General features: G+C 51.2%; 1 protein-coding gene across 2 annotated transcripts in view; it reads right to left on the bottom strand.

Moving 5' to 3' along the window:
* TUB (TUB bipartite transcription factor) overlaps positions 1-16,595 on the bottom strand; it is a 75,337-nt gene that overhangs the window by 58,436 nt on the left and 306 nt on the right. The window lies entirely within an intron of this gene.

Here is a 16,595-nt window from a genome sequence, read left to right as displayed (position 1 = left end):
CTCACAGTGGAGGAAGCCCCTGAGATCCTGGGCAGGTGAGGGAGCCCTCCTTGTTCAACTGTCCAGAGCCCAGGCTTTGGAAGGGGTGCAAGGTGGAACCCCATGTGGTGATGGGGAAGGGAAGGCCTTGGAACTGCAAAGGGGTGAGGTCACTAGGGGGGTGAAACGGTCACAAGGTGGGGTCCATGGGCTAGAAATGGGGATGTTGAGTGCTTACCGATCTCTTCGGTGGCCTCGTTTCAGGGGCCCAGGTTTCCTGTGTTGCTTTGAATGCTGAGATCCCATGGGCCGGGGAGTGCCTCCTGGGGACAAAATCCGTCTTGGCAAACGGGCGCAAACCCAGAAAGAACACAAAAGGGTCTTAGGCCCCATGCGGCAAGAGGATGGGCAGAGTTTGGGGGCTGGTGCTGTTTGGGCTGCATACAACCTGGAACCTGATGCAGTTCCTTGTCTCATTCAGCTCAGTCTTGAAGCTAGCACAAGCCACTGGCGTCTTCCTCCATCACCATGGCAACCATTAGGCTAGCAATCATCACTGATTCATTAGGACTCAGAAACCCTCTCTGCTGGCCACAGTCTCCCTCCTAGGCCCTTCAGGACCAGACTGAATACCCAAGGCCTAAGCAGCCATGCCACTCAGGGACACCCAACTGCCAATTTCCACAGCAACAGAGTGAGGGTGCATCCCTGCATCTGTGGTTACTATAGCAACCCAGGCAAAGCCAGATGCACAGAGAACAAAGGCCCCATCTGGAGGACCACAGCCAGAGGACCACATTCACTGACACTCTCTCTGTGGCCAGCCCTGTGCTAAGGAGGCTCAGTAGCAGGCTCTGTGCTGGGGACACACACACTGCCCCCATGAGGGATCACGGGGGATCTAGGATTTCCTTGTCTGTTGTTCTCGCCCTCTTGTCTTCTCTCTCCACCTAAAGTGTACTTGAGTGATCTTATCCCCTCACAGGGCTTCAACTCCCACAACTCTTACATCAAGAATGTCCACGCCTGCATCGTGGGCTCATCCCTCTCCTAACATCTAGACTCCTTCGCCTACCTGCTCTCTGGACACATCCCCCTGGATGTCCCACAGCACTTCATACCGAGGCATGCAGCTGAGGACTTCCTGTGAGTCTGAGCATTTGTCCTACACATTCTGTCTCTGTGACACATCCAGCCCCCCAGGCACCATCATAGCTTCCTGCTTTTCCCTGTCCACCTTCTGTGCCAATGCAGACAACCATCAAACCCTTCTGAAGCCACCTACCAAGCAACTCTCATCTGCACCCACCCCCTTCCCTAGACCCACATCCATGGTAGGGCCACCCTGTCTGTTGCCCAGATCTTGGCGTCAGGATGGTGTCTGCCTCCAACGTGCTCCTCTCAAATCTGTCCTCGGCTGGCACCAGAGTGAGCTGTGTGCTAAATGCAAATCTGATTGCCTCCAACCTGCCTAAACCCTTCAGAAGCTGCCTCAGGGCAGGATCCAAGCTGCTGTGCTCTGCCCAAGTCCTGAGAGCCCATCCAGCATCACCTACCACCAGGCGCTCACTCTAACTCCCGAGTCACGTCACCTCCGCCTATCTCTTCCTATCTCCAGTCCCACTTCTTCCCCCTTCTTGTCCATCCTTAGCCACACTCTTCAGTAAGTGTTTAAAGCAATAATCAAGACTTTCTGGGATTCAATTTCAAATTTCTGAGGGAAAATGATGCCTAGATGCAAAGCCAGACATTGCTGACCCCACTCTGACTAGACCCTGGAGGCTTTGGCCCCTCGGTCTTGCCAAGCAGACAGGAAAAGACTTGTGGGGAGACGGTAAGCAGCTGGGGAGGAGGGTGCACAGGTGAGCCCATTCTGTTAATGCCCATGGCCTCCAGAAGAGAGAGGACCACAGGCTGTCCGCTGAGAAGGTCATCTCATCCCCCACCCTTTATGTCACAGGTGGGAAAATCAGAGGGAGGAGAGGTCAGAGCCAGGTCCCCCAACCCTCAGTCTGCTGTCCTCTCCACTTTGACACAAGTCTCAAAGCTCCAAAGCCAGCATGGAGGGCTCCTGAGCAGACACACTGCGCACAGCAGCTTCCGGGTGGGGACATGTATGTGTGTGCCCACCTGGAACTGGAGACCTCCTCCCTCTGCTTCTCATAAACTCTCAGATGTCTTCCATCCTGTGGGCTGGATGGAACTTCCCGGTTAGTGTCCAAGGACATCTCAAGACTAATACTCAGGCCACCACCTTCTCAAGCAGTGTCTTCCCTGGTCCCCTTCCTGCTCAAGATCTCAGGTTTACACACTGGTCCACACGTTAAATCAGGGAATGCAAACCAGCCATATCAACCACAGGTGAAGCCAGCTTCCTCCAAGGGGGCCCATCCTCACCTTGACGCTGGTGGTGGGGCTCAGCTACATGACACCCTGAGGAGGACTGGGGAAGGATGGACAAAAAGAATCGGGGAACCTCAGGACTGAATGGACTACATCCCTCAAGGATCACATCTCCCGGGGCAGGAAGCCCTTTGAAGCTCAGCTGATTGACAAGTGATTCTGCAACCTCTGTGTGCACACTTCCAGCGCCAGAGGGCTCACTCTCTCCAGAGCAGTCCCTCCACCTTTGCAGTTGGCAATTTCTCCACTTCAACTCAAGCCCAAACACACTTCCCTTTGGTTCTATTCTGTCTTCCAGAGCCCTGCAGAACATGACTCTCGGGCTGTCCCAGCACTTTGCAGTGTTAGAGCATTTCCACACGCTAGCTGTTTTAATGGTGAGCACAGCCTTTGAGGGAGGGCACTATTACTGACATTTCCCAGACGAGGAAACTAAGGCTCAGGGGGAAGTGACTGGCCTAGTCAGCGGCAGAGCAGGCACTGGGTGACCCGCTGCCAGGCTGGGTGACTGGAGTGTGCGGCTCTGCGGTGCTACAGAGGCCTCAGAAGGGAGACTGTGGAGAACAGTGTGGGCAGAGCTGTTCACCTGAGAAATCCGGGCCTCCCATGGTCATGGCATCAGGGGACAGAGTGGCCGATGGACCTAGGCCTGGACCTTGATATGATAATGCCTCGAGTCCCCTTCAACATGGCATCCTGGGCACCCCTTCAGCATGGAGTTTTCTGAAATGTTTAACCCTTAGACAAGCTGAGCACAGCTGGGGGGGGGGCAGGGCACGAGGGGAAGAGGTGCAGGGGGAGGGATGCTCTGGTGACAGGTGTACACCAGAGATCCCACTCAGCAAAGCAAAAGCCCTTCAGTGAATCAGACCTACCCTCTGCAGAAGGCTGGTTAGCCAGCATCCATGTCTACTTCAGCACTTCGCCTCCCTGTCGCAAACAGATCATCACAGTTTTCCATTAGCCACACGCTGTCCTCGCCCAGGGAGGGAGTCAGGCGACTGTAAGTTTCTCCATCTCCATACACGTGCAGCAATGCTTTAGCATCCCCTGGGATTCGTGCAGCAGGGACTCTACTGGGCAGGCCTACAATCCCGCCCTGGCTGGACATGATTACAGGGTGTCTATCTTCCAGTTACCAGAGTGGTGACCATGGCAACCTGCAGGCCCTCTTGGGGGTGTCTGAGGATGCAGTGGAGGGCGGGCGTTTAGGAAGGACCACCCACGGTGGGGCCCCAGCTCAGGCGGAAACTGAGCCCCCAACCTGAGGCAGTGAGAACTGAAGGGAGCAGGGGTACCTGGCCCAACAGGAAGTGGGGAGCAGGGCCAGGACTAGGGTGAGTTGAGTGAGGCATTCACCTGAGGTGAAAAATTTAAGAAGGTGCCAAAAAACTCAGTGATCAAGATTAAAGATATTTAAATCAAAACGAATGTAAAAAAATATCTTCAATAAAATATCAAATATCAGAGTCCCACAGGACTGGAATTAGGGTGAGGGAAGTGAGGCCAAGTCCTGCAGTCCAGGGTTGGACCCTGTCTTTACTAGATTTTTGGTTTTGTTCATTATGGATGTTTTTGCATTCATTTTGCCTTTTTAAATTATTGTATTAAAATATTATTTATCTGGATTACTGGGCTTTTTGGTGGTCCCTTAAGTTTTATACCTGAAGAAAATGCCTCATTTACCTCACCCTAGTCTCAGGCCTCAGGGGGAAGCCAGACTGAGTCGGGGGCAGGAGGGAGCCTGATGCAGCTGAAAATGCATCCTGTGACAAGGAGCCTGGAGACATGAGTCCATGTCTCTCAGTTCTAACAGAATCTGATTCAGATTTTACAAGACTGTGCAACTTGCCCTCGCAGGTTTGGCTCAGTGGTTGGAGTGTCAGCCTGCGGACTAAAGGATCCTGGGTTCAATTCCGGCCAAGGGCATGTACCTAGGTTGCAGGCTTGGTCCCATTCGGGGTGCATGTGGGAGGCAACCAGTTGGTGTGTCTCTCTCTCCCTCCACTCTCTCTGAAAAGCAATAGGAAAAAGGTCCTTGGGCGAGGATTTAAAAAAAAAAAAAAAAAAAAGACAGCAACTTGAGGACTGCTGCTGGGAGCACAAGTGCCTAGCATGCACATGGCCCCAAAACTATGGGGGGGGGGCCCTCCCCTTCCACCTCCTGCCCTCCCAGGCTGGCTGTGGAGGGAAGGGGAGGAGCAGGGAGAAGAGGAGGAGAGAGGAACAGAGGGGGCGGGCAGGGGAGAAGCTGGCAGTTTTGCACGACTGGAAGCAGGGATGGCAGATTAGCTGTAATTGCCTGAAGCTGAGAGGCTGTTGATAAGTGTTACTAATAATCAACCTTCAGATCTGACACCCAGCTCAGGCTGGGATTACTGTTTTGAATGGAAATCGAACCCAAACCAGTAATTACCCCGGTGAGTGATGCCAGTCTTCCTCTGGAGCCTGCTCTCAGCAGGGAACTGGCACCTGCATGTTGGTGTCAGCCTGTCATGGAGGGGATTCCTCAAGTCTCTTCCCAAGAGCACAAGCTGGCCTGGCCTCCGCTCACTCAATAGGACACAGTCAACAGAAACACCCACCCTTCTTCCTAGGAACTGCAGTGGGCAGGGATCCACGGCCTCCAGGCAGAATCCCAACCTCAGACCTCACTCGCACTGTCTGTCCCCACTTGGACTGGGTGGAGGTCCCTTGTGGACATTGTCCCTAGCTGTCAAAAGCAGTTTCTAGGATCATGGAGGCGGGTGGCTATACTCCCCAGTACAGATGCAGCCCTCTAAGCCTCTGTCTGGGACCCTTGGACAGTCACACAGTTGTTCCCTGTTCGACTGGGAGGCTCCTGGAATGGCCCAAACTGCGGCCAGGTAAGAGGGGCGAGGACACCACACGTGTAGAGCCCACCCCAGTCCCTGTCTCCATCCCTGGGCAGCGTGTACTTGCTCCTGGTGCCAGAGTAGACCAGGTATGCCTAGAAACCCTCCCTGGAAACAAGCAGCATTCTGCGGCACTAGCCTGTGTCTCCTCTGTGCCGCTCATCCTATCTAGTGGAGCCCTAGAGTGCTGGCACCACCCAGAACCAGGCAGGAGCAGGAAAGACCCAGCTCCCTCCCAGGGTACACTGGTCCCTGGGCCCTTTCCCCCTGGCTTCCCAGCAAGGTAGCTGATACTAAAAAGCATTCATTGGACACACTTCAGTGGTAAACAGCAGTGGCATATCATTTACCACCAAACACTGCATGCCCCTCCACTGTGCCTGGCCCTACGGCCCAGAGGGGAATAAGACAGTCCCTACCCTCAAGCAGCCCTGTAAAGGAAGATAAGTGGGCAGGTAATGACTGATGGCTACGGCTGCAGTTAGTCCCAAGTAAAAATGCCCTGAACTTCAGAGTCTGGAGGTGTTGATAAGCTGCCTCAGCAACCAGAAGGGGCTGGTCAGGCCTGGTGGGATTCAGAGTGAATGTGACCACAGTCATTGTGGCCGCAACTGGACCAGTGAACCACAGGCAAGTGTCAACACTCAGCGCCCTCCACAGCACCAGCCGACGCCTCGAGGGTGCCACCTAGTGACGGCGCAGCAGGGATGCAGCTCTGTCTTTGGGCCTTGGGGTATCCCTCTGCTCCAGTCCTTCCCCTGAAACAGATCCCAGAACTCAGCCGTGCAAAGGGGAACCAGAAAGTGGTCTGGCTTTGTGCACAAGGGCTTGGTGCTTGGAAGAAAGAGGCACATATGCCCCAGGATCTGGAAGCTGTTGGGCAGCAGGTAGGGGAGGGGCTGTGTCTTTGGAGCTCCCAGGTCCCTCCAGGGCATACTGGTGCCCTATAATTATCAGTTCCCTCAGCAGTGTCTCCCCACTGCTCCACTGGGACCTCAGCTCTGTCACCTGATCCTGGCCTGGCCCACAGGGAGAGGGAACAGGAAGCCCACTCCCACAACTGGCATGCTCAGCCTCTCAGATGCTGTGATAGATTTGGGGGTCCCAGAGAGGCTATGCTCACCATCAGCTACCTCATCGGCTCCTGTGGCTTAGGAAGGGACTCACCTTCTTCTTGGGCTCAGGTGATGGTGATGCAGGAGCTCAGCCCTCAGCTCTCAGATATCCTATTGGATTCTGCAATGCCTGCTGCCCCCAGTCATTTTCCTTTCTTGCCAGAGAAAGTAATAGTGAGGCGAGGAGAGGTGAGTGGTCCCCAAAGTAAAGTGCCCAGGCTCTAAGAGCGCTCAGCCTGAGGTGTGTGTGTGGGGGGGGGGGGGGAGGCAGAGGGAAGAGGGAGGGAATGTGGCCAGGTGTGGGGGGAGAGGAAGAGAACAGACAAGTGTAGGGTAAAGGGGAACATACCCCGGGGAGTATTTGAGAGGGATGGGCAAACATTTTCTTAAAGGGCCAGACAGCTAATATTTGAGGCTTGCAGGCCGTGCTCAACTCTGCAGCTGTCCCGTGAAAGCAGCCATATGTAAACAAACAGGCGTGCATGTTTCCATTTAACTATTTACAAAAACAGGCTGCCAGCCCACCTGGCCACAGTCTGCCTCTCACTACCCACCACAGTGGCTGTCCATGCTGGACCACGGAGGCCACAGCCCAGTAATAACTTCATCCCAAAGACTGCCAACAAGTACCAGCTGCTCAAGGGACAAGGCGCCCACTTCTCTCCTGCCTCCTAGAGTGAGGTTGGAGGTAGTGTCACAAGGGGCTGGGGTGTAACAGGTTAGGGTGTTGAGAAGCTTGGCTAGGGGGACCCCGAGATCTCAGTCCTGTCCTGTCTCCATTTCCCCCATGCACTCACCTGCGGTGGGAGGCTCTGCGCAGCCGCAGCTACTCCCCTTCCTTCCCCACGGGGATATCTCCTGGTCCAGCTGCTGTCCCTCCAGCCCCTTTCCAAACAGGAAACCCTCAAAGGCCGGTGGGGGGATGGGGCTGAACTGCCCCAAGGACACGCCACGGGACAGATGACACCCCGAGGAGGACGAGGTGGCAGGAGGGGGGAGGAGGTGTAACCCAGCACCGGGACCCAGGGGCCAAGGAGAGGCCAGGCTGGAACCGACCCCTGCCCCGCCAGGCTGGGCCCAGAGGGCCCCCACCGGGTCCCGGGACACACCACTGGAGCCCACGCCAGCCTCCCCACCCCAGCTCCTGTCCCCTCGTAGGTGGCGCCTTCGCGAGAAGATCGCGAGTCCCAGACTCCGGCTGGTCCCTGGCCTCTCCAGTTACACTAAAAGTGAGACAGGGGAAGATGGTATCAAGGCTCGAGGAGGCAGCGCGGGCTCATCCAACATTGATGCGGCCCAGACTGCCCCAGAGCCCCTCATGGGGGCTCAGGTCCCGGCTCCCAAGTCCCTGAGGATGGGCCCAGCAGGCAGGGAAGGATCAGCACCGCAACTCACCACCAGCGTCACACAGGTACCTTTCAGCCCCTCCATCCAAGACCCCTCCAGTGCCCCGGCTTGCCCAATCATGCCTAGTCCTGGGCCAGGGGAAGGGGCAGTGTGCTCCTCCTCCCCCCAGTTCCCAATCCTCCCAGGCCTGTCGCAGGGGCAAAAGAGGGAGGGAGGGAGCTGGCCAGTCTCTCCTCCATCCCCCCTAGATTCAGTTCCTCCAGCACACCTCCTCCACTCAAAAACACACCACAGGCACACAGCCACTAGGTGGTGCACATGCCCAGGCAAAGGTGCACAAACTCATCAATACACATTCAATCGTGCACACACACCCTGGCACAAAACGCACATACCCCAGACACTCTTACTGATGCACACACTGAGTTGCACACACAGGGAAACACCCCAATGGAAGCCTAGTCCCCAGTGGAAGCCCACCTCCATCCCTGCCTCTGCTCCCTGACACTTGGTGATGGAGAGGTACCGCCACCCATAATGTCCCACCCAAGGCAAGGCGGATTGTGGAGGGAGTGTTGGTGCCAGGGCAGTGCCCTCTTGGTGCCCTGTGGCGTTCCTGGTGTAGTGTTTCATTAGTCTGCAGTATGCGAGAGGGCGTGGAGGCAGAGCCAGGTTGGGATTAAGTCTTTGCTGAGGAATGTGACCTTATAAGAAGATAATCCTGGGTTCCAGTTACCCTGGAGCGGGCCCTCTCGGGCTCCAAAGGTCCCCAGATGCTGGGTCCTTGTCCTCCTAACCTGAACTCTGTGCCCCTCATTCTTACACTAGGTTTCAGTAGACTGGCAATGTTCTCTAGCATCGCACACCTGTGGGTAGCTGCCTCCCCTGGCAACAGCATGGGCAGGCAAGTCCCTAAAGCCCGATGACTTCCCCACAACCTGGCCTGGCCTGGCACTCACCGACAGACCCCCAGCCCCCAACACACACACACACACACACACACACACACACACACCCCTAGGGTTTTCTTTGTTCAGAAGAAACAAGACCAGATCCTCTGCCCAAGGCCTCAGAGTGCGGCTTATTGGGAAGACACCTGATCCAGATCTAACTGCTGCACCTTCAGGACAGCCTGTGCTGCTCAGGATGGACAGAAAGGAGTGCCTCTCTTCTAAGCACAGGCTGGGCCAGGATCCCAGGTGGGACCCAGGCTAAGCTGGCATTTATCTGTCATCAAGGCAAAGGATTTTCCAGAGTGGAGGCATTAGGTGTCAATGGGTGCCCAGGAGCCCCTGCTTGTCAATTGTTCTCCAGACTGTGGGCCTAGCTGGCCCTTCCTTTTACCTTTAGTCATAGATATGATGTCTCTGCCCCGGGGTCTTTCTACTTGAATTCATCCAGTGACCCTACATGGGAAACTGCAGTTCCTGATGACCTCAAACCTCAGTGTGGGCAAGTCCCAAAAGCTTGAGAAGTCCTTGCCTCACCTCCATGACTGACTTCTCTCTCCTCCCGCCCATCACCCTGAGCCCCAATCACACCAGCTGCATGGGAGACAGACCATGCCCCACCCACCGCCTCCTCCAGAACTATTACTCCAATGACCTCGGTACCACCATTCCCATTTGTCCCACCCAGGTCATCTTGGTCCTGTACTGCTAAAAATACGCCAAAAGAAAAGCTGCTAAAAGCTCTGGATCAAAGCAGAGCCTCCAATCACCTGTCCCTGGTGACAATCTCAGCTGCCCCTGCCAACAGCCCCTAAGTTGGCACTGCCATGGCCAAGGCCTCCAATCCTGGCCTGCCCTGTTCTCACCCCTCCACCCTGGCCTTTCCAATCATGGAACACGCATTGAGGCCATAGGCCATGTACTTACAGAACCCCAGAACTACCAGAGTGCTTAGTCAGCCAGTCCAGCCCCTTCCACTGCAGGGAAACGGGCCCACAGAGCCCGCGACCTGCCCGGATCAGAATGGGAATGCGTAGGGCAGTCAGAATCAAATCCTGGACCCCTGGCTCCCTTCAGGCACTGCAGTGCTCTTTCTAACACTGTCCTACTTCATAAAACCCTGTGTACAGACAGTGAAAGCATCGCCTCCTAATTTCAGAATAAGCTGCTAATGAACCCACACGACACAGTGGTCAGCACGGCTCCCCCGCCTGGCCTGCCCTGCTGCCCAGTCCCCGCCAGCTGCTCTGCTCATTCTGAGCCCCGGCAGCCCGGACTGGAGTGGGCTGGCAGGTCCAAGTCCTGTGAGAGGGCTCTGTTTCAGTCCCTGATCTATCTGTGAATTCTCCAGTGGGGCTAAAGGCCCAGGCCCTCTTGGGAAAGTTGAATCTTGTCACCCATGTCTCAGGCACTGGCTGAAGTCCCCAGCCCTCGAGTCCCCATCTGACCCTGCTTTCATCCCTGGCCTAGAGGTCCTGTCTGCGTCCCTCTCACCCAACTGGTTCCCATCAGGTCTTTATTAGTTATGCCTCTTGAATCCCTAGGCAGCCTTCCTAGATGCGGTCCAGACCCATCTCAGCACCCCCACAAGCCTCCCCCCCCCCCCCCCCCGTTTTCCTGCCCTCTCCCCTCACCGAGCTCCTGATTACACTGGGGCAGGGCCTACCTGAGTCTCCACACCTACCTTTGTAGCTAGGAATGGCCTAACTTTTGGAGTCAATCCCACAGAGAAGGCCTGATATTAGTGGAGGAGCCCCACTATGGGCCAGAAAAAATAATAATACCTAACAATTAAATAGCACTATGTGCCAGACACTGTTCCAAGCACACTCCACTTATTCAGCCTTACACAGATTAACACATTTAAACCTCACAATAACCCTATGAGATACAGACTATTATTAGGTTCCAATTTAAAGATGAGGAAATGGAGGCTTGCAGGAGTTCAGTAGTTTGCCCAAGGTCACCAATGTGTTGTGCAGGTGATTAGGACACTTTAAAGCAACAAGGAACAACTTTCTGGAACACTGGAAAGTAGAAGCCCCAGCCACTGTTCAGTAGCATCCAAACACTGCCTCTGGCTTCCCCTCCCACCCCAGCCAAAAGGATGTGGCTTTACTGCCACCAGGCTAGGTTCAGAACCAGGAAAGCCTAATTTCTGAAAACAGAAGCACACTCTGTTTGTGTCAAGTTCTCTAAGACCGGTAGAGCACGCCTTCATACGAGAGGGCTACTTTACCATAAGAATCTAGCTACTTCTCAACTTGACGGGAGCCTGCCTGTGCAGAGGGTGTCACTAGCAACTGAGTGCCCTGTTTGGGAACCAAGAGGCCAGAAAAAAGTTATACCAAGATAGGTTGCAGAAACTCCTGGCTACTGTGGTCCCCTTGTCTCCAGTAAGCTGCAGGTGAATTAAATTAGGAACTTCACTACACCTAATCCTACAGCGGATATATGTGTGGTCTGTTTCTGCTAACTTCCAGCCCACCTAAAAGGGTACAAACATTATCTCACTCAGTTCTCACAGTGGCCCTTCACTATTAGAAAATCATCACTCCCATTTTACAGACGGGGAAACTGAGACTAAAGGACAGTAAGTAACAATTTAGTGGATACACTTTTAAACTGTTAGGCCTTTGTTTCTTTTACAAGTGGTAGATATGATTTTTACAAAACAATAAGGAATTTCTTTTCCTGGGCTATACTTAGACAGCTAGTAAGAGGTGGAGCTGGGATTCGAGCCAGGTCTAATACCCAAGCTCAAGCTCTTTCTATTGCCCCTGTTATGCCATCTCAGCAGCCCAGTCCCTTGGGAGTCCCAGCCCTCCCCAGACATATCTAGCACAGGTTACCTTGCTTCCTTCTCTTTCTCTCCTATTCAAAATGTATCCAAAGCTGCAGCAATCAAAACAGTGAGGTGCTGGCATAGGAACCAGCTCAACAGCACGTCACACACACGTGTATATGAAAACATCAAGTTGTACACCTTAAATCCATATAATTCCCACGCATCAATTGTATCTCAATAAAGCTAGGAAAAATATCAAACCAATAATAACAACATCACGGAAAAGACAGGCATTAAAGTGTCCACTATTAATAACAGTCAAAACCTTGGCTCATGCCAAGTGCCCATGGCCGGGGACTAGATGGCGGTGGTAAAGTGACACAGTAGAACACTACACAGCAGCGAGGACGAGCTAACCGCGCTGCACGCCAGGACGCCACGCAGCGACTATAAAGCTTGAAAAGGAAGACTGAACAGTACACCTGGTTCTCTTAGGTTAAAGTCAGCAAAACTAATCCCTGCTGTTAGAGGCCAGTCTGACAGAAGTCAAGGAAGTCAGGAAGTGGTCACCCTTGTGTCAGGGGCAGTGACGAGGAGGGCTTCTGATGACAACGGTGTATTCACTTTGTGAAAATGCACCAAGCTCTTCACTTACGACTTGTGCATTTTTCTATATGTAGGTTATGCGTTCATCAAAAGTTGTTTTTTTAATTGATTTGAGAGGGGGGGGAGGGAAGGAGGAAGGGGGTGGAGAAAGAGACAGAGAGAGAAAGAGGAAAGAAAAAGAGAGAGAGAGAGAGAAACATTTGTTGTTTCACTTACTTATGCATTCATTGGTTGATTCTTGTATGTGCCCTTACTGGGGATCAAACCCACAACTTTGGTGTATCCGAAGCTTTAACCAACTGAGCTGCCCCGCCAGGGCAAATCAAAGTTTTTAAAAACAAACAAACAAACAAAAAAGATGGACCAAAGACCTGAATAGACATTTCTCCAAAGTGGAGATATGAGTGGCCAATAAGCACATGAAAAGATGTTCAAAATCACTAGTCACTAGGAAATGCAAATCAAAACCACAATGAAAAACCATCTCACAGATCCTAGGATTGATATAATAATATTTTAGAAAAGGAAAATAACAGGTGTTGGTGAGGATGTGGAGAAATGAGAACCCTCATACATTGCTGGTGGGAATGTAAAATGGTGTAGTTACTGTGGAAAACATTTTGGCGGTTCTTCAAAAAGCTAAACATACAATTACCATATGATCCAGCAATTCCACCAAGGTATATACCAAAAATATATATATATAAAACAGGGACTGGAATAGATATTTGAACATCAATGCTCATTGCAGCATTTTCATAGTATCGGAAAGGTTGAAACAACCCAAGTGGACATCAGGAGATTGATGGATAAACAAAATGTGGTCTATGTATACAAAGGACTATTATTCAGTCAAAAAGGGAACAAAGTTCTCATACATGCTACAACATGGATGAACCTTGAAAACACTAAGCTAGGTGAAATAAGCCAGACGCAAAAGAAAAAATATTCTGTGATTCTACTTATACATAATTATCTAGAATAGTCAAATCATAGAGACAGAAAGTAAGTTAGAGGTCACAAGGGGCTGGGGAGAGGGGTGAATAAGGAGTTACTTTTTAACGAGTACAAAGTGCTTGTCTGGGGTGATGAAAAAGGTTTGGAAATAGTGTGACAGTAACAACATTGTGAAGGTAATTGATGCCACCGAGTTGTACACTGAGTGAAATGGCTAATTTTATGTTATATAAATTTTACCACATAACCCCAACTGTATTGCTATACACTAGCTATGAACAACTGAACAATAAAAAATTTTAAAATACCATTTACAATACTATTGAAAAAATATGCAATAGTTAGGGATAAATCTTACAGAAGGGGTGAAAAACTTACACACTGAAAACTACAAAATATGCCTGAGAAAAATGACCTAAATAGAGATATACCATGTTCATAGATTGGAAGGCCAAATATTACTAAGTCAGCTCTTCCCATATTGATCTGTATAGTCAACACAATCCTAACCAAAATCCCAGCAGGCTTTTTTTTTTCTGGTATAACTGTAAAATCTCATTTAAAATTAATGTGAAATTAATAAGGACCTAAAATAGCCAAAACAGCTTTCAAAAAGAACATCATCCTCACTTTCCCAGGGCTTGGGTGGAAGAGCCTCTTCAAATCATTCCTTCTCTCTTGTTTTAACTCCACACTCACCAAGCAACCTTTTGATTTTACTTGCCAAGTAGCTTGATTCTTGGTTGGGCAGGGCCCTGGGCAGGGCCACTGTCATAACTACAAAGGGATCTTCACAACTGTGGAGTAATAAATATTCTGGTTTGAAACAACAAAAAATAAAGTTGAAAGTCCTGAACCACCTGATTCCAAGACTTATTACAAAGCTATAGCAATCAAGACAGAGGAGTATTGGTGTCAAGAAAGACAAATAGGTCAATGAGGCAGAAGGCATAGTACAGAAATAAACTATATAATAAGGACAACTGATTTTCAATAAAAGTGAAAAAAAGGAAAAGTCCTCTCAACAAATGGTGCTGAAACAATTGGATATCTTCTCTTTTTTAATGAAACTCATACCATATACAAAAGTTAACTCAAAATTCAGCACAGACCTAAAATGTTAAATCTAAGTTAGAAAATTCCTAGGAGAAACCTCAGTCAGTTCAAGTTAGGCAATGATTTCTTAAATATGACACCAGAGCACAATGCATAAAAATACAAATTGATCAACTGGACTGCAGCAAAAGGAAAAATTTTCTGCTCTTCAAAATACATAAGAGAATGAAAAGAAAGGCACAGATTTGGATAAAATATTTGCAAGTCATAAATCTGATAAAGGAAAGGTATCCAGAATATACAAAGAACTCTCAAAACTCAAGGATAATGAGGAAACAATTTAAATAGGAAAAATGTTTTAACAGATACTTCCCTAAAGAAGAGATATGGATGGCAAATAAGCACACCAAAAGTTGCTCAACATCATTAGTCATTAGGGAAAGGCAAATTAAAATTACAATGATATTCTACTACGTGTCTATTAGAATGGCTGAAATTAAAAAGACTGACTATACAAAGTTGTCTCAGGTGAAGAAGTCGGAATTTCCATACACTGCTCTTGGGAATGTAAAATGGTATGCTCATTTTGGAAAAGTTACGGTGTTTCTTAAAAAGTTAAATGTACACCTACCACATGACCCAGCCTAGGTATTTTCCCAAGAAAAATAGACATATGTCCATACAAAGACTTATGCATTAAGTGACAAAGCTTTATTTGTAATGGCACAAAAGTGGAAACAACCCCAGTGTCTACCAACAGGTGAATGTATAAACAAACAACGGTATCTCCATATAACGGAATATTACTCAGCAATAAAAAGAAATGAACTACCAATTCATGCCACAACATGGAAGAAAATCAAAATAGCTCTGCTGCATGGAAGAAGCCAGACTAAATAAAGAGTATATACTGAATGATTCCACTTACACAAAATTCTAGAAAATGTAAACAAATAAGGTCAGTGGGTCCCTGAGAATCAGGAGGCAGAGAGGTCCACTTCAATGGGGACCTGAAGGAAGGAGAGAGGTTTCCCAGGTTCAAATGTGGTGGGAGCAGAAGCTAGAGAGCAGGGTTGCAGAGTGACAGTTAACTACTAACAGCTGCTTTTATTTGTTTGTTTTTGCAGGAAAATGTTTAGTGACTATATAGAATAATCTCCATTTAAAATTTTCCTCCTATATATGTATTAGACCTTTGGCATATGCTACCACTTATTTCTACTAGAATTTAGACTGTGAGCTCCTCTGGGGGGAGGATTTATGTCTTTTTATCTACTTATCTCCAAGGCCCAGCACATAGTTTGCACTCAATACATCCTGTCGGATAAGGGAATGAATGTGATTTGGGATCTGAGCACAAGCCTGAAGGTTTTGTTATTTTTTTAAGTTTGCCATCCCATCATTTGAGAGTTCCTCTCCACACAGACCTGCTTTCAAAAGGGCGGGCTCCCTGGGACTGTGAGGTGACAACCAGCCGATGGCTAGGGCTGTGCAACGAAGGGCTGAGGAGGAGACAGAATCAAACGCCTTTTTCCGCAAAGAAAAGGTGGCCCAGTTGCACGCATCCTGAGGAAGGCAGGATAAAGTTGGGTAGTTTTACAGGCTAAGGAAGGGTCTCCAATGAAGAGAGGGGGTGCGGGCGGAGAAGAGAGCTGGGGGGTCCGGGACAGTGAGGAGGGGGCACGGGGAGTCAGCCCGGGGTGGGGGAAGCGCCCGTTCTCCACCTCGGAAAACAGGGGCAGTGGGCGGTGCAGGGAGGATTCAGCCGCGGGAAGAGGGAGCCGCGGCGCCGGCCTTCGGGGAGGTGCGCGCAGCCGGGCTGGCGAAGTTTCCCTTCCAGCTCTCCCCACCCAGGGCCACGGAGCAGCACACTGCACTCGGGATTCCGGAGATGGAAGCGGGCTTACGAACTTTAAATACCACAAAAAATAAAGACAACAAAAATGTACTCTCTCTTATCATCGTGGTTTCGTGTTTTAAAGAGGGGTAGCACTTGACACACCCGAAGAGTAGAAAGGATGACATCTGGAAATAAATCCACTCCGCTTTATGACCAACTCACTCCGACGTCATTTTCCCCGTTTTACCAGGAAGGACGATTCTTTCCTCCAAGACCAGAGCGTGGGCAGCGCGGCTGCAAACCGCCCACGCGGGCAGCGGCTCCGGGTCCCCGCGGCCGGCCGCGCGCTCTCCGCAGGGGGGCAGCCGCCTCCCCGCCCGGGGGCCCCGCGGCGCAGACCCCGAGGGGGCCCCGAGCGAGCCGCGCCCCGCCCGCCCCCGGCCCCGCCGCGCCCTTACGCGCGGCCCCGGCGCCCACCCACGGCGCGGAGCAGGGGGGCTGGGGGGGGGGTAAGGGTGGAGGGGGTGCGGGGCAGCTCGCGGGTCCGGGTGCCCCGGAGCCCCACTCGGACAGCTCTGCCCCGCCGCTGTGAGGACACCCTCGCGCCACTCAAGTCTCGGATACCCGAGGCTCTCGGTACCGACGTCGCGGGTGCTCGAGGGTCTGACCCCCCCCCCT

The sequence above is a fragment of the Miniopterus schreibersii genome (genome assembly GCF_964146895.1).
Source record: "Miniopterus schreibersii genome assembly, chromosome: 12".
Taxonomy (NCBI): Eukaryota; Metazoa; Chordata; class Mammalia; order Chiroptera; family Miniopteridae; genus Miniopterus; species Miniopterus schreibersii.
This window is presented reverse-complemented; position numbering and strand designations above follow the sequence as displayed.